This window comes from Coffea arabica, chromosome 5c (assembly GCF_036785885.1).
Source record: "Coffea arabica cultivar ET-39 chromosome 5c, Coffea Arabica ET-39 HiFi, whole genome shotgun sequence".
Lineage (NCBI taxonomy): Eukaryota > Viridiplantae > Streptophyta > Magnoliopsida > Gentianales > Rubiaceae > Coffea > Coffea arabica.
The window spans coordinates 4,078,676-4,102,210 of NC_092319.1; the positions used below are offsets into that span (position 1 = coordinate 4,078,676).

General features: G+C 34.2%; 1 non-coding gene across 1 annotated transcript; it reads left to right on the forward strand.

Moving 5' to 3' along the window:
• Nucleotides 1-248: 248 nt before the first annotated feature.
• LOC113691234 (small nucleolar RNA R71) lies at nucleotides 249-355 on the forward strand. Its single transcript, XR_003448643.1, has one exon. It is a non-coding gene; the product is annotated as a small nucleolar RNA R71 (small nucleolar RNA).
• The last annotated feature ends 23,180 nt before the right edge of the window (nucleotides 356-23,535 follow it).

Below are 23,535 nucleotides of genomic sequence, written 5' to 3' on the forward strand. Positions count from 1 at the left end.
TCTTTACTATATTATCCATCTTGGCATTCAACACATTTAAACTATCAACTTCAAACATACATGCTTGTCTCCCTATGTTACCTCGTTCATTAGTCTATTGATAATTATTTATAGCCATTTCCTCAATCAAATGTTGAGCCTCCTCAGCACTCTTACCTATTAATACACCTTCAGCCGCTGCATTCACATGAGTGTTGATTGCATATATGAGTCCATTCTAAACCCTTTAAACCATGAGCCAATCAGGCAACTCATGATGTGGACATTTACATAAAAACTCCCGAAAACACTCCCAAACTTCATATACAGACTTTCAGTCCTGTTAAGAAAATTCAGTTATATTCATACGAAATTTTGCAATTTTGCTTGGTGAAAAAAAATTATTTAGAATGTCTTGGACAAATCGACCCAAGATATGAAAGTATTATAAGGGTGTGATTGTAACCAAACCTTGACCTTGTCTCTTAAAGAAAAATGAAACAATATAAAGCTAATTGCATTGTCGCTAACTCCATTAAACTTAATTGTAACACATATTTCTAAAAAGGTAGACAAATGAGAATTAAGATCTTCGATAGCATTACCTCCATATTGAGATTGTTGCACCATTTGAATTAGTGCTGATTTAATCTCAAAATTATTAGTATTTACCGTAGGTCTTGCAATGCTCGTTTGTAATTCATTCCCCCCGGACAATGCAAAGTCCCTTAAAGGTTTTCTATTTTCTTCCTCCGCCATTTGTTTGTTTAGTGGAAGTTAAATCACAATTTCATCTTCACCTTGTGTCTCCACAATGTCTTGTAGTTATTGCCTTCTTAGTTTTTTTAGAGTTCTTTCAATTTCGGGATTCAAGGGAACCGTTCCACATAGAGTTCGATGCAAGCACTACAAAGACCACATTTAAGAGAAATTAACCACAAACTAAACAAAACTAGAAAAGAAAAACAAACTACTCTATCTATTAGCTAAAAGATATTCACAATATACCACAATGTCTAGAGTAATAAAGATTGCTTTAGCCCTAATATTATCGTGGTTCCCAATCAACAGTGCCAAAAACTTGATGAGATTTATACCTGTGCTCTAATTTTAACCCTAATTCCCTCGTTCACCACAAGTGTATGGGTCGTGTATTGAAGTACAAAAGAAATAGGATCGGATCCCACAAGAACTACTTTTGAAGCACCAAAGTTTAATCACAATCTCTGTTATCTAAATCACTCAATAAACAATCAAAATTAAGCAATAATAATGATAAGACAATTCAAAGGTTAACAAACAAATTTGGATTAATTCAAATAACACAAGTGTCTTGAGGAATAGAATCCACTAATCACGCTCAATCATGGAAAAAATAATCAACTAATGGTAGTTTTCTTGTCTTGCTAGAGATGTATTTCACTAAGACAATCGGAACTCGCTTTCGCCGATGAACCGAAATTAGCTAATACCTAAATTTCCCTATTATCGTGGTAAATCTCAAGTATCGACTAGATCAAGCACAAGAAATGTCATACACATCCCACCTAAGTGCACCACTATTATCGTGTGCCTACTCTTTAAGTTCCATTCATTCATGTTTCATCATTGTCAACTATTTTCATAAATTAACAACAACTAAAATGGCTTGCAAATGGTGATCAAGCATTCATAAGTATGAAATTATGAACAAGTGAACAAGCAAGTATAAGATATAGCAATAATCAACTAGATCTAACCATAATCAAAGTATAAATAGTTTCATCTACCCCTAGAACATGAAAATCTAGTTATGTATTTCACAATAAAACTCATAACTTCTACGAAACCAAACATCTTTTAAGTAAATAAAGAGAAAAGAGAGGAAGAGCTGCTCATTCAAATGAAGGAACAAGATCTTCTAGCTTCATCAACTTCATAGTCATTTAAATATTTGATTACATCAAGCGTCCTTCAAGTTTCTCCAAGAAAATAAGAAAATTAGGCTAAAAACTAAAATTTGAGAGAAAACTAGAGAGAAACCCTATTTTCTTTCTTCTAACTTCACTCTCCCCTTCTCTTTGATTCCTCTCTTTTACTTATACTCCTTGCTTCCTTTACTTTTTCTTCCCAAAATCCCTTAATTGAAATCTCCAAATTTCTTCTTCAAGTGTACAAGATGCTTTGCTAGCTTTCCATCAGAAATTCGTTGTGAAACAAGAATTACAAAAGCAAGTGTGAAATGTGCACAAGTTGTTCTATAAATTGCAGAAAAGAGAGATCCAAACCCTAGAATCCGAGGGGTACCAAGATAATCCGAGCTCGGATCTAGTATTTCTTCAATTTTTTTACTTGTTTTGTAAGCAAGATCCGAGACCTTTCTCATAGGAATCCAAGCTCGGATCCCTTACCCTCTAACAGGTGTTAAACCTGTGCAATAATAAAATCCTACTCACAGAAAGATATAAACGAATATAATTGCAAGTAAGGTCGTCTCCATAGGGATTAGAGGAAATTCGTTTCTTTCCAAGCAAAACCAATTAGGGGGATTTTAGAGAATTAAATTTAAAATAAAATACTTAACAAAATTAAAAATAAATAAACGAAAGAAAATTAAATTTACTCAAGGATTAACAAACTCTAACCAAGGATATAACTTCAAAAGTGGTTCGTAAAATTGTTCATCGATGCAAGAATTATTTCATCTTTTCGTTAATAAACATGTTATACCAATTTTTCCTTATCATCTTGATAGTTAAGATAAGCCTATTAACTACTTCCCTGACCAAGAACTAACTCTAGGTAAACGTGTAAAATTTAATTCCTTGATTGTATTAGAAACTAGAAAAGCCATGTTCTAATCAATAAACACACTACCAATGTTTATTCAAATTAGATCATATTTCTGCCTAACATGAAACCAATCATATTAGTAGCCACTAATTTATGACAATTAAACAATTATGATTTAACTATTTTAATTGGCAATAAATTATCAAGTTGAATTAAATGTCGAACCATGATATTCAAACAACAATATAACCATAAGAAATTAAATCAGAAAACATACGAATACTAATGAATTAAAGAAATTAATAAAACCAATTAGATCTCACAGATGTAGAAAAGAAAATTAGTTGTGCATGGCCAATTAGATGTAGCCGAAATTCGTTACATCTTGACTAGAAAAGAAAATTAGTTGTGCATGGCCAATTGAAACAATTCACACGATTTTTTGAAAACCAGTTGCTTAAGTCTTTGATAAAAGAAAAACTAAAGAAACTAAAAGACAAAGAGAAAAGCCAAGCGGTCTTCGCCTTCCCTTCGCAAAGCAAAGAGTCACGACGACTCCAAATTGTTTCTGCCCCAAAATACTAATCAACCAGGGCCGTCCTTTTCTCTTATTTTCTAGCTTCCAAAATTAATTAAACTTCCTAGTTTTCCTAAGAAAAAGATATTTCCTGATAATCTAAATCGTTTCCCAATACAATTTGGAAACATGTTTCATAGGTCTTCAATTTGGATTGGGAAATTGCCACGCACGTAAATCCCAACTTCCTTGGACTCGACAAAAAATTTCGAAAATTACCCCTTTTATCACTTTTTGCTCATTTTCCTACAATTGGTACAATTAACCAAATATAAATAGAATCCGCCAATTAAAATAATATTTGACTAAAATCAAGGGAAAAATAATCATAAATTGAATAACAATTATACACCCTATTAATTCCCGTCATACCTAAATCATGCTTGTCCTCAAGTATGAGAACAACAAATTAGTAATTGTGTTCAAACAATGGCTATCATCCAAATAACCCATTGCCACGATACAATTAAAGCACACGTCAAGTATTAGAGGTTAAGTTTTAAGAAATATCTCTCCGGTTAACTTTTAAAATCCAGGACTCTTCCAACTGCTGATTAACTAATCTAAGAATATAAAATATTCAATTAGCATTTGTCAGCAAACGGTTTAACTATTAACCAAAATCTCAATATTAATCCCATAGATCAGCAGGCTAACATAATCAACCACATACTTGCACATTTTTTACTTTTTTCACAACTTTTTTTCTCTTAAAATATCCCCATACTTGAACTCTCATTTTTTTATTTTTTTCAAGAAAAAAACTTAGTATTTAACCATTTAAGTCTTTTGATGCGAACTCCGACATCCGCCAAATGAAAGAATCCAGTTACTCAACTTTTCATCATTTTGAAACCATATACTCATAGTTATCGCCACTTTTTGACGTGAAAGTCAACACCTATGGTGAAAACCCCCCGTTACTAGGCAACGACAATTAGTGGAGTATAGCAAACATTATTCAAATAAGCACAAAAAATAAAATTGAAAATCACAAGCCCACTTCATTTTCCAAATACGGAGAATAGGATTAATAGTTGACCAATTCACATAACAAATGCCTAAAAAAATATTCATAGTGCTTAGAAAAGTTAGCCAAAAGTTGCTAACGTCACAAAATCTCAAATATTCACAAAAAAGATAGTTTTAGACTTAGCCATGTCATACTTGACCCATTAGAGTATAAAACCTTAGCAATGATACAATTTGAGACAACTAGCCATTGATTATTAGGGATAACCACAAAAAATGCACAAGAAGTAGCAAAAATTGGATAAAATTTGAAAAAAAAAGTCAAACAAAAAATGCCTATTGACACTTACACTTATTTTATATACTATCCCCTCCACACCTAGATCTTACATTGCCCCCAGTGTAAGAAATAAAGAACAATAGAAAAGGAAAAAGGGACAATAAAACTTCCCTGGTCAACGAGGGGGGCATGGCAGCTATGGGTGAGGGCAAAAGGATGAGTACAATGGATGGAATGGTTGCAATGCTGACCACAATTGGCAAAGGTGAGCCGTGGCGATGACGTCTGAACTTGGAGATAATTTTCGAATAGCGACGGAAAGGAGTTCATCATCGTCATCTGGAATGCAAAGAGGAGAGAAAAAGAATGAAAAGAAAGAAAGAGATAAGGGAAAAAGAAAGGAAAGAAAAGAAAAGAAGGAGAATAGTTAGGGTTCCGGTTCTTTTTTTTTTTTTTCATGCTTCCCTTTTGTTGGAACAAGAAGTGGGTACGTCATCGTGGAGTTGAAATTTGTGAATTATAGTGTGCCCTCAAGATGTGGGCACATCTTGTTGCCCAGTCATCCGCCATAATTTTTGATATTGAACATGAGCTCACTAGTTAGTTAAGCGTGGGCATGTCATGTTGGGTAGTAGTTTTCTGATAGTGGAGTTGGGTATTTGCGCGTTACAACGTGCCTTTAAGACGTAGGTATGTCCTATCGAGAGGAGGTCTTCTAACCATTGAAACAGCAAAAACGAAAATTAAACATACCAAATATGAAAAACCTAAGATAAACATAATGAAACACATAATAAAAGAACAAAAAACAATTGGATTGAGTTGCCTCCCAATAAGCACCTTTCTTTAACATCTTTGACTAAATGTAAAGCATCACTTCTTAATCTGGATGCAATTCAAATTTTCTTGCAATCGATGACATTCTTCTAGCATCCAACTCACCATATAATGTAACCCTCTTCTTCAACTTTGTTGCTTTCACATCATATGTTGCTTTCAACCTATGATACATGTTTGTAGCAACTTCCAACTGACCTCTACAATCAAACTCAGAAAATTCTCGCACAGAGGGATTAACAGCATGAATGGCAAACAAAGAATGAGAGTTAACAGGATTTTTCATTTCATCAAAGATATTAAAATGAGCTATTTTTCTATCAAATTTCATCTTCAAAGTACCCTTACTAACATCAATTTTTGTGCGAGTTGTACTTAAAAAGGGTCTTCCTAGTATAACAGGTGATGGATTAAGAGAGCAGTCATCACTCATGCCAAGAACATTAAAGTCAACAGGAAATACTAATTCATTAACTTGGACCAAACTATCTTCAACTAACCTATCGGGATATGCATTTGTACGATCAGTTAATTGAATTATGATGCCAGATTCCTTTAGTGATTCTAGATTCAAGGAGATATAAATACTCTGGGGCATCACATTAATGGAGGCTCCTAAATCTATCATGGTCTTTTTAATCTTAGTGTTTCCTATTCAACAAGAGAACATACTTGGATCTCCACATTTGGGTGCAATTTTCTTTTGTAGCACTGCTAATACATTTTCCTCCATCACAACTCTCTCATCACCTCTCAATTTCTTCTTGTTGACATACAAGTTTTTCAAAAATTTAGCATACTTCGGCACTTGCTTGATCGCGTCCAATAAAGGGGTATTGATTGCCACCTTCTAAAGCACTTCTAAAATCTCCCTCTATTCGTCTTGTTTTTTCGATTTCTCTAACCTGATAGGAAAGAAAGTCAGATTAGATTTAACTTGAATCACAGCATTAGGAGTTACCTCAAAAGTTGCTTTGATGAATCCCTCTTTTTCCATCTCCTTTTTAATTTGATCGTCACTCTTATCCCTTGGAATTTTGAGTTTTGACCCTTCAATCTTCCTCCCACTTCTGAGGATCATGGTACTCATGTTCTTTGGATTCACCTCAAGTTGAGAAGGAAGTCTTCCTTGCCCCTGGGACTCCAGGTGGTTTATCGTAGAGGCCATCTAACTCATCTGGTTTTCAAATCTTGCATACTCGTGTCTGTCTTCTGCTAGACTTACAAGGCGATCTGCTAGCATTGCACAATGTTAGCAGCCAATGTCTTGATCATATCCTCTAGAGATGTTCCAAATTAGGCGAAGAGGGTTGAGGTCTTGATAGGTACTGTGGCTAAAATCCTTGCTATCTGTTGAGGAAGGAATTTTGCTTATTCCCCCTATAACTAAAATTTGGGTGGTCCCTCCAATCCGAATTATATGTGTTAGAGTAAAGATCATACTGCCTATGAAGCACGAGCATGTTTCTAGTCATATTACTTGTCCAATGCTGTCATCTTGTAGTATCGGTAATCCATCAGTGGGATGACTAACATTCTTGCAAATTTCGCATGCCTTTACTCGCTGCATATTCTCCAATACCATCTGGTGAACCATGGCATTTAATTCAGCCAATTCCTCTTGCATCGATGAAATGTTCATCTCGTTGACACGATGAGTTGAAATATCCTCTCTAGTGCTAAACTATTGGGAATTTGCAACCATCCCATCAATTAACTCCCAGGCCACTCTAGGGGTTTTGTTCGTAAAAGCACCTCTACTTACACCGTTGATGATACTCCTATCCCCGTAGAGCAGGCCTTCATAGAAGTATTGGATGAGGAGTTGTTCACTAATATGATATTAAGGGAAACTGGTAACAGTTTCTTGAATCTCTCCTAGTATTCGTAGAGAGACTCTTTAGGACTCTGCTTAATACCACAGATCTCCTTCTGTAGATTGGTAGCTCGAGATGCAGGGAAGTATTTTTCTAAGAATTTTCTCTTCATGTCCGTCCATGTTGTGATGCTCCCTGTTGGCAAGTAGTAAAGTCAGTCTTTGACAGCCCCTTTAATGAAAAAGGGAATGCCCACATCTTAATCTACACCTCAGTGATATCAAGTGGCTTCATACTTGTGCAGACCACAGTGAATTCCTAGAGGTGTTTGTGGGGCTCGTCACCTGGCAAATCATAAAAATTAGGTAAGAGATGAATTAATCCTGATTTTAATTCAAATATTACATTCTCAGCAAAATCAGAAAAAGTAATGCATAAAGGCTGCTGATTTAAATCAAGAGCAGCCAACCCTCTTAAAAGGCGATTATTGTTTGCCATTCATAACTTTTTCCTGTTCAGAATCACTAGAAGGCTCTAGCAACTCCATAGCCAAATTGAGCCCTAGAGATGTAGTGGATGATTGCTCCTCTTTGCGTTTCTTGGTTTCTTTTCTCAATCTACACGCTTTCTTCTCCATCTCAAGATCGTAAACCAATTCACCTATGCGAGAAGAATGAGGCATAAACATGCAAAACTGCAAAAAATAAAATAAAATAAAACAAACTAAAAAAGAAACAAATTAACCAACTCCAATCCCAGGCAACAACGCCAAAAATTGACAGGTGTGGAACCTGTGCAATAATAAAATCCTACTCACATAAAGATATAAACGAGTGTAATGACAAATAGGGTCGTCTTCACAAGGATTAGGAAACATTCGTTTCTTTCCAAGCAAAGCCAATTAAGGAGATTTTAGAGAATTAAAATTAAAATAAAATACTTAACGGAAAGAAAATTAAACAAACGAAAGTAAATTAAATTTACTCGAGGATTAACAAGTTCTAACCAAGGATATAACTTCAAAAGTGATTCATACAATGGTTCACTGATGCAAGAATTATTTCATTTATTTGTTAATAATGTAATGCCCGGTGCAACCCAATGAGTACAAACAATTTCACAATGATGCACAAAAATATATCAAATTTAAGCACAATAAAGAAAACTTAATTAAAGAGAAAAGATAAGAAATGCAAACCAAATATCAATCCAATAGCCTCTTCAATTGATGGCGATGCTAACCAAGATGTACAAGTGAAGGTTTACTCCTTCCTCACCCCAAATACTCTTTGGTTGAGCCAAGGAGTTTTACAACAATTCTAGTTAACCCTCAACAATCTACACTTGAAAGATCACTCACCCAATTAAGAACTATTTTATACAAATGAGGCAACCTTCACCAAGGTTTTACCACTCCAAGTGATAGGTTCACCTTCACCAAGGTTTTCACTTGAGCAACCTCACAACCCAACTTTCCCAACCCCTTATACAACCAACAAAGAATCTTTCTACTCAAAAATCTCACTTGTAAGCTTGTATTTTGTGTTGGCAAAAGTCCCTTGTCTTCTTGTGCTTTGGGGTATTTATAGAAGGTGAGAAATGGCTTCAAAAGGCTCTCCAACGGTCAAATATTAAATGCTGTCAAAACTAGCCGTTGGCCTGTCGGACGTCCGAACCCTGCGTCCAAACCACCTGTCGGACGTCCGAACCCTGCGTCCGAACGTAGGCAGAGAGTCATCAAATCTTTGCGAAATTTCTCGGACGTCCGATGCGATCGATGTGCGTCCGAGGCGTGCGTCCGAGGCGTGCGTCCGATCCTTCCGGACGTCCGATGCTTCCTCATGAGCGTCCGACAGAGTTTCCTTCTTGATGTTCTTCATTCTTTCGGACGTCCGATAGCGTCCGACATGAGTGCCCTGTTTTTGCTTCTTCTTTTATGCCACAAGAATCTGTTCTAACAAATTACTCACATAAAAACATTAGCCCAAATCTACATTTTGGTTTGTTAATCATCAAAACCAAGGATTGATCGACCAAGGTCAACAAATAAACAGGTTATACTTGCCAAACAAGTGATGACAATGAATTTTCCTTACTGTCTCGATAGTTAAGGTATGCTTATTAACTACTTCCCTAATCCAGAAATAACTCTAGGTAATCCCGGAGAATTTAATCCCTTGATTGCATTAGGAATTAGAAAAGCCCTATTCTAATCAATAAACACACTATCAAGGTTTATTCAAATTATCATATGTCTCCCTAATATGAAACTAATCACATTGTAGCCACTAATCAATACAATTAAATAATTATGAATTTAACTATCTTAACTAGCAATAGATTATCAAGTTGAATTAAATATTGGACCCTGATATTCAAATAACAAAACAATCATAAGAAATTAAATCAGAAAACATACGAATATTAATAAATAAAAGAAATTAATAAAACCAATTAGATCTCACAGATGTAGATGAACCAAATCTTTCGTTACTCCTTGACTAGAAAAGAAAATTAATTGCGCATAGCCAATTGGTACAATTCACACGATTTTCTCAAAGCCAGTTGCATAAGTTTTTGATAAAAGAAAAACTAAAGAAACTAAAAGGCAAAGAGAAAAGCCAAGTGGCCTTTGCATTCCTTTCGCAAAGCAAAGAGTCACGACAACTCCAAATTGTTTCTACCCTAACATACTAATCAGGCGGGGCCATCCTTTTTCTCTTATTTTCTAGCTTCCAAAATTAATTAAACTTCCTAGTTTTCCTGAGAAAAAGATATTTCTTAATAATCTAAGTCATTTCTCAATACAATTTGAAAACATGCTTCGTAGGTCTTCAATTTGCATTGGAAAAATGCCACGCATGTAAATCCCAACTTCCTTGGACTCAACAGCAAGTCTTGGAAAATTACCCCTTTATCACTTTTTGTTCATTTTCCTACAATTGACACCATTAATCAAATATAAGTAGAATCCACCAATTAAAATAATATTTGACTAAAATCAAGGGTAAAATAATTAGGCCTGTTAATTGGGTCTAATGAGCTGGGTTTTTATAAGTTCGAACTCAACTCATTTAATTTGTAATATTTTCAGGTTTCGGACTATGAGTTTTGGATTAATAAATATGAAGTTCATACTCAACTCATATAATATTCGGGTTGTGAGCCCTATTCGAGTTTAGCCCAAACTCACTTACTACTAAATTTTTTAAACATAATTACTATAACTATTAAGTTGTAAAACTAATTTAACATTTACAAGACTACAATATTAAAACTAAATATGAACAAATAATAGCTCTTCAAAAGTATATAAACCAAAACATTTTCAATAATATTTATATCTAATTCGTTCAAAATACATGAAAAATAATAATGAAACATACGGTCATAAACCAATACATCTTTAAAAGTTAAAACTTTTTTTATAGCCTTCTGATTTGAATCTAAACATATTTGATGGTTTGTATTTCTAGACCAAAATAAAATCAACCAATATTATGTTAATATAAAAATTTACTCGACCAATGAGAAAAGTTAGAGATTCAATTATACATTACTAATATTGGCTCTCAAGAAAACTCATAGAAGAGTTTTCAGATGTATTTTTGTGTTTTATAATTTATATATATATTTTGTATTTAGTAATAATATATTTAGATATATAATTATACATAATATCAAAATATAAATATTATATATATATATATATAATTAAAGGGCCCGGCCTATATCGGGTTTGAGTCTAATGAGACCCAAGCTCGGCTCATATTTAATTCGAGTCTAATTTTTAGGTTCAAGTTCAGACCGACTCACTAAAAAGTCGAGCTCATTGAGCTTTTTGTCCGGCCAAATGAGTCGAGTTCGGGCTGGCCTAGCCGTATTGACAGTTCTAAAAATAATCATAAATTGAATAGCAATTATGCATCCTATTACTCTCGGATCTGTTCCTCCAGCTTCTCAGACGAGGTCTCGGATCTAAGGGTAGTGAGATGGATTTGAACTCGGATCCAACTTCCTGTTTTCAATTTCAATTTTCTTCCTTTTTTGCGCAACTTTCTCTTCTTGTTTTACTTATGCGTTATTGTCCAAGATGTACCTTGCATCTTCTTCAATTCAAATGAGTGTTTCATGCACCAATAACCTACAAAACACCACACATTTATACATTAATCCACTCATTTTGCACGTTTAGTTCCCTAAGCGACACTTGAAGAAATTTTCACCAAAATGGACTTAAAAATGGCTATGAACCCCTAAAAACATGCCAAAAGCTTGCATGTAACCATATGAAACATATGTCAAATATTCACTTATCACATACCTAATTCTATTAATAGATGGGTTTGGACGGGAATATTGGATTTGTGATTGACATCCCTACCCACAAGTAACCCAATACGGTTAAAAAAAATCCTAATATGTGCTATAGGCACGCTTACAGGCTATTGGAGAAAGTCTGCATCTTTGAGTGAGGTATATAGGGTGTTTTGCAACTCTTTTAAATTTTTTTACTGCAAATGAAATTTGAACCCCCGATTTATAGTCCAAAAAGAGATTTAATCCCTTTTTAGTGACTACTAATCTAATGTCCCGATGGTTATGCCTTAAAGTTCTTGAAGTTCAAAAAGTAATTTTGTCTTCTTCAACTTCCCAAGTCTTTAGAGATCGTCAAATCCTTGAAGTTCTACGAAGATTGAAAGTTCTCGAAGTGTAACAAGATCCTCGTATACTTCAACTTTTTCAAATCCCAAGTGCTGTTAAATCTTTAAGTTGCCAGGTCAAAAGCATTGATCACAAGATGTTCTGAAGTTATTTTTTGGCTAGGAAAAGGGATTTAGTCCATCCCTGACAAGAAAGACCCACATAAAATGGAAGGAACAGTCGCGGCCATCAATTGGGTGAATTCAATTCGTTAGAATACTCGTGAAAAAGCAAAGCTATGGGAAGTGATTAAACGTCTTCACCTCGCCTGGACATACGAATGAGGAAATAGCTACTAAAGGACAAAACGGAAAAGTCAAAGGCTAAGCTTGCATAGTGCTTGTTCTCTGCAGTCTAATATCTATCTAGGTCCTACTCTAATGTGTATATCCTGTGCGGCGGCTCCCTTGCGGAGAAGAAGACTCCAGCCTTTTTGTCCTCTTTCCATGTCGTCTTCTGCCAAATTACCAAAGAGGGTCGCGTCCTCATATTCCAAAAATGCCCCTGAGGCTTGCTAATTGAATTCTTTTCTGATGACCGTCAAATTGGTCTTGGTTATAGTATTTTCATTTTACTTCCTAAAATAAATGTAAATTATGAAAAGTGAGTAGAATCTAATAATTGATCCAAATCAGGTCAGGTAATAGGGGAAATTAACAATAAAATAAATGATAAAATCGTAACCTATCAGTTAGGATCCAAGCACAGAACAAACAATTATTGAGATATTAAGTAAACAATAATTTAATGACAAACAAGCCACAAGTATGAAAGATAAACGAAATACAATATTTAACGTGGTTTGACTCCACTATTAAGTCTACGTATACGGAGAGAAATTCGTTCTTTATTATGAGAGAAAAATCCTACACGAGAATACAATTTGAATCCAAACTCAACCCATGTATGACATCTCTCATCTCTCAAGAACCCTCTCTCACCACCCATGTATAATGCTGCATGTTGCCTCTTGTATGACCATGTGTGTCTCTCTATATAGTGTGTCAATCCATCTATTTATAAAGAATATTATTTGGCCAAAAACCAAATAATACTAGAAAATCAATTCTAATTTCTACACTCGTACAGAATAGGAAATAACCTCTAATCCTAAATAAAATAGTAAATTTCTTGACTACTATTTCAAGTAACTAAAACTAATTAGAAAACTAATTACTTTCATACAAAACAAGAAACATACGTAAAAGAAATTAAACAAATTTTCTAACATGTTCTTTTACAAAATCTATTCTAATCTCGAGTGCTGCTTCATTATTAAATCCTCTAGTCAAAAGGATATATCATGGGACATTCTTGTCCCCGGGATCTTTTCAAATATCAAGTGATACTAGCTAAATTTCCAAAACATCAAGTCAAAGGGGTAAATCACGAGACATTTTTCCCTAAGACATATTCAAAATTTTAATTGACGAGAGATTTGGGAGACACGGGATGTGTAAGTAACTTTACTGTGTGAAGTCTTCAGAACACGCTTTCGAATCAAATCTTTTTTTTTTTTCATTGTATGATATCAAAAAAATGTTATAATAAATACTATTAAAAAATCTTTGTAAATACTCTTCAATCCAATCGAACTTTGTAGTAAAATTAGTAGCTATACTTTATGGAATGAATGGGAAGATATTGTGCCGATGCAGCAGAAAGAAATCATTCTATTGTCAGTGTATGTTGCAAGGGAAGCAGGGCAAGGATAGTAATTAGAATGATCGTCCATGAGCAGCTAACATCCAAGATTTGCCAAAAATAATAATAATAATAAATGTAAGACTCAAATCATTGCGTGTTCATCATTTTTAACATCATATGTGAAACTCATAAAAATTTATTCTATAGTTATTTTCTATTGAAAGTAAGTTACACCACAAAAAAATTTAGTTATATCTTATAAAATTAGATAAAAATCGATACAAATAGTTGACCTGACCTGACAGCTATTTGGAGAACAAATAGCTGTCAAAATGAAAGCAGAAAATTTCATCCCCAATTATGCGTTGTGGAACACAATTACTCAGATTTGAATTCAGCCTTCTCTCCGGACACAGACAAAAATTGTGGTTTTCAAGTGACTGAGAGGAAAAGGATGAAATATCAGCTATACAAACAAACATTTGAATATGTTTCTTTTTAACTGGAATTTTCAAAGGTTTGACCAATGAGTGCCCTCATTAAGAGGGTTCTCAAATATTAATCTTTTAGCAATAATGAAACTAATTTTAAAAAAGTGTCTAAATGAATTGCAATAAATGTGAGTCCATATATACATTTAATATTTTTGTTCAAACGATAAAAGATATACATTTGGAAAAAAAATATACATTTAATAAATTAGGTGTTATTTAATTATACTAACACGTGCTCTAGAGCATCATTTAGAAAAAGGCAGATAATATTGTCGGAACAAAAAATAGGATCCAGAGCAAATTTCATTTCATCAGACAATTTTGCCTTTTCCTTACATTAATAATCATTACTTCAACTAATTCCTCCCGACTCCAAAACAAACCTCTTTTTTCTTTTCCCATTTCCAACTCCAAAAATTTTTGGTTCTTAATCATCATGATTGCCATAACAGTAAAGCCGCCACCTATCACTACCACAATTATTAACCTCCAACCCAGTTTCATCTCAAAAATTCAACAAAAGCCCAATCTTCCCTAATTGAAATTGACAAACTTCCCCTTTGACTCCTTTTTCCAACCAAATTTCATCTCTCAGCATATGTCCTTTTTCTTCCACCAACTGCTCCCTCTGTCAACTAGTTATATAAAGGGTTAATACCACTTTGTCCCCCCAAATTTTGAATAATTATCCACTTCAGTCCTTAAACTTCAAAATGGTACATTTAGATCCCTAAACTTATAACTATCTCCCATTTCAGGAAAATTGTTAATAAATCTTAAATGCCGTTGGTGGTCGAAGTGTCTCATTTTATAAGGGTTTAGAATGGGTAATGAAACTTTTTACTATTTCAATCACCCATTCACAAGTTTTAAGGCGAGATGTGTGACATACGTCAATCCAAATTATATGCAAGTTTGACAAATAAAGGGGTGAGCATTAAATACTCTGGAAAAAAAATAGATGTCTTCCATAATCCATTCACGATCATTGATTTCAGTTCTAGAAGATGAGAAAAGAAAAAGAAGTGATCCGCAACAGTGAATATTGGAGGATATATTGACAAAGTCGCCAAGAGGTGCGAGAGGAAGAAGTAATTGACGAGGATTTTTTTTGGGTTTTAATGTGGTGCTTGAGTTGCCAGTTCGGGTGCTAGTGGTTCAGTTGTTTGGGGGCAAGGAAAACGTAGATGGTAAGCATCGTGTAGGGGCGGAGAATAGACAAGGGATGATTGATTGATTGGCAGACTGTAGGTGGAGTAATTAAGCTTGTGTTTGGATTGTATTTTTCATGATTTTTCATGGAAAAAATTACTGTAGCGATTTGATGTATGTGAGGGAAAAAAGTAATAAGAAAATGTGATCACGGAAAACAAGGTAATTTTCTGACGGAAAATTACAAAACAAACAAGGCCTAAAATTTGCAAGAGTTTCAGTTGAGACCCCAAAATTTTAAAGTTTAATTGCAAAACCTTAAGTAAGGGCAAAGTTGTCTCATGAATAGAAATTTGCTCTCGATCCTAATTTTTGTTCTGACAATATTTAGAAAAATTCATTTTCAAATACTCACTATTAAATCATTGAGCTTAGCTCCCTGGCCATCAGGAAGGGATTTAAGTCCCTCTTTGGACTGTAGGTGAGGATTCAAATCTCACTTGCAGTAAAAAAAAAATCTAAGGATAGTGACATAACACTCTCTTGATCTAGTTGGATTTGTATATCCACTAACCTCTAACACAAGTCTCCTGAGGCTCTCCCTTCTCTTAGATTAGGATAGAGTAGGTTACACAATGTATTTTTGCGGGGGAAAAAAAAAAACTCACTATGTATATTAGAAGTAAGACCAGAACACATCCACACTTTTGTGCATATTTCTGTTCAACAGATGTGCCCTATTGTCTGTACGTGTACATGAAGTAGCACTGATATCCATCCAGAACTCAAAACGAACATAAATCATCAAGAAAATATCCTAATCGTCGACACTATCAACAGAAACTTTTAAGGCAGACTTTTTATCTTTATTATTATCAATTTTAAATGGTATCATTTTGCACTACAATGGAAGTAGCGTGGTTTGCATAGCCATATTTTTTTAACTTTTCTTAGTAGTGTGAGAGATTGGGGTGATCAGGAATCACTAGTAACTTAGAGTATGTAAAAATAAAAAAAAATTAAAGGTGTAAAATGAGAACAACATACTGCCATATGGCATGAAGCTTCCGACTTAAAAATTACTGTTTTGATCCCTCTATTTTTCAAAAATTAGTTTTTCAAATATTATAAAAAATTTTAAAAAGTGCTCTAAAATGTACTCTAAAAAATAGTCTAAAGTTTTTTAATGTTTAAAAAATATTCCAAAATATGTTTTAAAAACTCTACTACTCTTAAATATCCCAAAATATTTTCTAAAAATATCCTAAAATATACTCTAAAAACTCTGTTATAGTAAAATTTTTCAAAAATATCCCAAAAACAGCTAATGCAAACGGAAATATAATAGTCGGGATAAAATATCAACCATAAAAAAAATTCAAAATCTGAATTTGATATTTTCAAAATTTCAAATACTCGTGATACAAATCTATGCTATTCAAATGTGTCCCCCTCTGTCTTTGTTCTTGTGTCTGTGCTGCAGATGTCCCCTATTGTCTATATATGTACATGAAGCAGCACTTGTTAATCCATGCCAACTCAAGCCTGCCTCTTTGTCTTAGAACTCAAGCTAAACATCAGTATAGTCATGAAGAAAATTTACTACCTTCACACCCTCGAACTCTTCCTGTTAAGTTTTCTGTTAGCTAGCTTGGCCACGAGGGTAACCAACATTACCACAGATCAATCAGCCCTTCTTGCACTGAGAGCCAAAATCACTTCAGATCCTCAACAAATCCTATCAAACAATTGGTCCCTTGCATCCTCAATCTGTGACTGGAGAGGAGTCACTTGCGGCTCTCGCCATCGTAGGGTGACTACCTTAAATATCTCCAGCTTGGGTCTTACTGGCACCATTCCCCCGCAATTGGGGAATCTGTCATTTCTTGTATCCCTCGACATGAGTATGAACTACCTTTATGGAGAACTCCCCCGACAATTGATTCGTTTGCATAGGTTGCGACTTCTTGATCTCTCTGTTAACAAGCTCAGTGGAGATATTCCCTCTTGGGTTGGTTCCTTGCAAGAACTCCGATATCTTTCCCTCGGGAACAATAGCTTTACGGGCTCTATTCCTCCTTCCATCTCCAACATGTCAATGCTAGAGACCTTACAACTCTCATACAATCCCCGGCGAGGAACAATTCCAATGGAAATCGGATATCTAAACAAATTGAAGAACATAGTCATGTACTACAACCAGCTTTCAGGTCCTTTGCCTTTGGAGATATTCAATATTTCCTCACTGGAAATTATTGCACTTAAAGGTAATAGCCTTTCTGGCAGTCTTCCAGTTGAGATATGTTCCCGTCTCCAACAGCTCACATGGCTTGACCTTTCCCATAACAAATTAAGTGGAAGGATACCATCGTCATCGTCGTCGGAATGTTCAAAACTTCAAGTACTATCATTAGCTGCCAACAATTTTAATGGAGGGATACCGGAAGGACTTGGGAACTTCACGGCTCTCGAGGAACTATATCTTGATCACAACAATTTGACTGGTACCATCCAAACTCTTGAATTGGAGCAGAAATCTGATAAACATACATAAAACCTACCGTGTATACCTGACAATCTAATATAATAATACTATTGATTAATAATCAAAAGGCTACTCTAGCTGGACTCATAGCACACGCAATAATTAGGCTTCATGTTTTAATTGTCATAAAAGTGAAGTGAAATTAGAGCAATTTGATTATATTTAAAGAGGCAAATAAAATTTGAAGGCCTGCATTTACGTAATAAGTTGTGCATATTAACAAAGCGTCCCAATTTTGCATTACAATATTCGTAATTTGATGTAACTTTGTTTAATATTTTATGCATGTTGGCAAGCATAACTCCTTTTTGTCATTGAAATCGTCTTTTAATGTGAAAGGTCTGGAATAAATATAAATATTTTAGAATTTTTAAGAAAAAGAAAAATAATTACTCGGCCCACAATTTGTATGCAATGCTAATTATTGATTAATTTCATTCATGAGGCTTGAATGTAAAATCTCATGTCACCAAAGGTAGAGACACTAAGTGTGTCATCTAATTCTCTACAAGGGACAATTCTAATGGAGATTAATTGGAAATCTAAACAAATTGAAGATAGTGAAAATTAACTACAATCATGTTTCAGGTTCTTTGCCACTGGGGATATTCAATATTTCGTCATTGGGAATTATTTCTATGCGAGGTAATAGCCTGTCTGGAAGCCTTCTTCCATTCAGCATGTGTCACCGTCTTCAAGGACTCACAGCGCTTGACCTTTCCCACAACAAAATAAGTGGTATGATACCATCGTCATCATTGTCGGAATGTTCAAAGCTTCAAGGACTGGATACCTTTATGGTGGGAACCTGCCTATGGTAGGAATGCTGGCAGGGAGCGACACGTGTTGGGGGCAAAACGGTCCAAACGGAGACGTTAAAGTGATGGTGAGCGCGTGGAGAGGAAATGAAGCAGACAGCGTGCGGAATGAAGCAAACAAAGCAGACAGAGTTCCGTACTATCGTCCTGGGTTGGGACAGGATGTCTTATTGCAGGTTAGAAGGAGAGGCATTTATTGTATTTGCAAATGTACCCATTACGGCAGCAAAAATGCTGCAAATGCCTTGGACAAAAATGTGCGTAAAGAAGGTTCAGAAATTTGAAGAAAGAAAAAATGATTAGCGCACAGCAGTTATGAAAAAAAACTTATGCGAAGCAGTTTTTTTTTTGTTATTTGAAATAACAGAAAAGTGTTGTATTCATGATTAAAATTGAGTACGTTACTTAGTGTGGAGTTTTAATAAACTTGGATAAATACTCGATCGTATGTGAATAAATTAGTTTTTTTACACAAAAAATTTATGCATATATAAATTTTTTGTGTAAAAGTTGTATAGGAAAGTAACCGAAGAATTTTGTCGGCGCCGCAGAAAAAATGGACAAGTCAAAAAACTTGGTCTGAAAGGGAAAGATACAGGTTAATAGCATTATTGTTTAAAGTTCTAAACAAAGAGATATATTCATGCTGGTTAAATGGCGGTACTTTGACATTTAGTAAAGGAAAATCATAGAAAGCAGTCCATTGACGGAAAAAAGGTGTCGGTAATAAAAATACCAGCTCTCAACGGCTTTGTTATCAGACCTCCAAAGAATCAGCAAAGTCCCAATAGTTGAGATACTAATTTTTTGCAATTTATGTGGAATTAAATTGTTTGTTGCAATGTAAACATATTAATGAAAATTAGCGATTGGAAAGCAATTAAGTAAAAAGGATTTGTGTAAAAGGGAAAGGAATTGGCGAAATGTACAGGGCTTGTATTTCACGATCGAAGGACTAGAGTGCTATTTTTGAAAAGTACCCAGAAAAGTATGTAAGCCAAGCGGAACCGAATGTTTGTTAATTAAAATACCAAACCTTTGATTGTGTTTGAAATGTTATCCATTGGCATGGTAAAGTACCAAGTTTGCATGAAATACCTCATCTCTAAAACCGCTTTTGGACGTTTAAAAAATGTAAATGGTGGATTAAGCAAAATAAACCGGTTTTACAATAAAACACTTGCTGTTTATGGGTTTCCCGCATTATAGGAACAAAGTACCCAATTTTTGCATAAAAAAAACTAGGTTTAGGATAAAATGAAAAAAAAAACCCGTTTGCAATAACACAGCAGCTACTGACGGCTTTCTTCCGTAATACGAACAAAGTACCCGTATTTGCATAAACCGCTTTATTTAGGAAATTAAATGAAATAATTCCATTTTGTCGTAAAACACCATCTCTTTATGGCTTTGCACTAGTATAAGAACAGAGTACGCTTTGTTTGCATAACGGCTGGTTATTTATCCGGAAAAAAAAACCAGCCTGTTTTTCAATAAAACAGTAGCTGTTGATGGCTTTCGTCCATTAATGGAACACAGTGTCCGTGTTTCGACATACCATATTGTTTTTGGGATAAAAATATAATAAATCCATTTTGTCGTAAAACACTAGCTTTTTATGGCTTATCCAGCATTATAAGAATAGAGTAGCCTTTTAATTTTTTTTGCATAACACAATTTATTTATCGGATAAAAAAAAATTAACACCGGTGTTCACTCGAACACTAGCTTTTTACGACTTTGCTCCATTATAAGAATAGAGAACCCCGTTTTCCATTTAAAAATGTATGTATGTGGCGGAGAAAGTAAAATAAACCGATTTCGAATAAAACAGTAACTGTTTATAGCTTATAAGAACTGAGTACCCGTTGTTGGTGGATTAAAATTTTGTTTACGGGAACAAAATTTTAATCAGGTTTGCAATAAAACACCCTGTATTTACGGCATTCGTGCAATAAATTTTGTGAATTGTAGTAAGTATATTTCAATTTGTAAATTTGAATTATGTATTTTAATATGTATATTTGAATTATATTTTAATATATTTCAATTTGTATATTTCAATGATGTATTTGAATAGGTATATTTCAATTATGTATATTATATATATTATATCAATGTGAATATATTTAGTTCAATTATGTATAATATTATATATATTATATGAATTGAAATAAATAATATATATTTATATAAATACATTTATTTATATATAAATTAATAAATATATTTACTAAATTTTGTTTCATAATATATATTAATATGTATATTATGCATAAATTAAATTCAATATTAATGTGTATTATATATTTTATACATTTCTAATATTATATATTTATACATACAGATTACAAATTTTTTATTTTATTTGTAGTATATTTTTATATATTTATAATATATTTGCATAAATATTAGATAATATAATATATAATATATTACACATTTATATAAATGTACATTTATACATAATATATAAATATTTATGTATATTTATAATAGACATTTATATTATGTATAATATCTAATATAATACATTTATACATTTACATTAATATACAAAATATTAATTTTACCTTTATACATAATATTAATGCATGTATACATTTATATTAATTATATTAATACATTTGTACATAATATTAATATATATTTGTAATATATTAATTTATACATTTTTATAATATTGATTTATAATTTATATGTTTTTAATAATATACACTTATACATGTAAATGTACATTTATATTATGTATTATATACATTTATACATTTATATTAATATACATAATATTAATTATACATTTATACATAATATTAACACGTATATACATTTATACTAATTATACAAATACATTTCTACATAATATTAATATATATATTAATATTATGCATTTATACTAATATACACTTATAATATGTATGGAAAACAAAATCATATACAGCGGAAATATGTATGCAAAAAAAAATAATGCGAAACAAAATGTCGTTCCAGGTTCATATAATAGACAAACGCCATAAACAGCTACGACTTTATAATATGTATGCAAAACAAGCCTTAATATACACTTATTATAAATTTATATTTTTATGCAAAACAAAATCATGAAATATGTATACAGCGGAAAAAAGATTATTTTAATAACTTTTTGTCTGCGCATAGGGCATGCCAATTTTTACATTTATTGAATAACAAATAGCGAAGAACGGTGAGGCGGGAAAAAGAAGGGCCGAAACTGATTTGGGAAAGTAAACCCTAAATAAAGGTAATGGATTGTCGGGACTGTTGCTTGTTTAATTTCGGTGTAGCCCCAAAACAGGACTGAAGCGGGGAAAAATGTGTACATAGCTTCACCGTCTTTTGTTGTGAATGTCCGACATAGTCAGCGGAGGTACAGCGACGCTGGCTATTTGATGAACATCAATTGTCTTCTACAAGACTGCGAGTAAGGTGCGTTGGTTGTTTTCCGTATATTCCGGAGATTTGCGTTGTAATTCATTAATACCTGCAAAGGGGAATCCAAACGGTGTGCAGATAAGGAGGTGCGGTATTGCAAGTGTGTCTTATTGTCCCTCGCGTCGGCACTTCCCGTGGATGGAAGGCAGCAGTGGCGAGTATCAAACGACGACGCATGTTTGTATGTGTTTATGTTCCGTTTCCGTTTAGGTTGGACTGAAATATTGTGCCATATTGCATCATGAAATTGCAAGAACAAGGCTGTAGCGATTAAGCTGTATGTTGTGTAACGTACAGTGATTGTCACAGGGGGAATCTTTAGCCCACTTTCAGTGGATTGTGATGTAGTCATTTTTGCATGCAAGAACATAGTGTACATCAGACAATTGTTCGTCACCTATGATGCCATTGATTGATTAGCTTCATCCCTTATTTTAGGTTTTTGAGGTGATCTGCTGTCATTGACTCCCACGGTACAATGTCGCCTTCGTCGCGGGTTGTTTGGAGGTAAGGTAGCAGTGCAGAGCGTCAATTAAGCAAGCGTAAGCGTAAGTTTTTATTTTATCATCATGCAGATGGAAGACCCAGAGCGTAAGTGTGAACCAGTGTTTTCTGTAACCTACATTGATTGTGAGAGGGGGAATTTTTTTGGGGCTTTTTTGGGGGATTATCATGTCATAACATTTTGAAGTCAACAACATTGTGTCGATCAGATAATGTTCGTAACCTATGAAGGCACTGAATGATTACCTGTATTGCTTATTACAGGTTCGTAACCTCATTTTGAGTCTTCCATTGGTGGTGTTGAATTGCAAAGTTTGTTGGAGACAGTTTTGAACGCAACAAAGTTGAATAAGCCCGCATAGCAGAATTAGCAATAAAAGTGGTAACATCAAGCAAACGGGATTGCGAATGCAAATGGTGGAAGGGCATCCATGGAGCACACGGGATGTTGGTGCAGGTGCCGAAGGTGAAGAAAGTGGCAACACATTTAATATTGTCCATTCAACAACCAACTGCAGAACAGAACGGATTTTAGGGCAGGGTGCTGTAGGGGACATTGTTGGTCAAGACGGGCCAAATGTAAACGCTGCATTCCACTGTATTGATGATATAGATGTAGGTAGCATGGAGTTTGACAGCATTGAAGAGGCAGAAGCATTCTATATGATGTACGCAAGAGCAACCGGTTTTGGGGTACGAAAAGGGTGCAAGAGAAAAGATAAGAAAGGCGATGTCCGAGTGAGGTCATGGCTTTGCAATAAGGAAGGCGAAAGACATGAAAAGCACCTGAACAGAGGCGATCGAATAAGGGAACCGAAGGCAGTAACAAGAGTGAACTGTCAAGCACATTTGAAGGTTCGATTACACGAGTCGAAACAAAAGTACGTTGTTGTACAATTTGTTAGTGGACATTGCCATCGTTTGTGCAGTCCTGAAAGTGTTAAGTTTCATGAGGTCGCATAGAAAGGTTGGGAAGTCGGACCT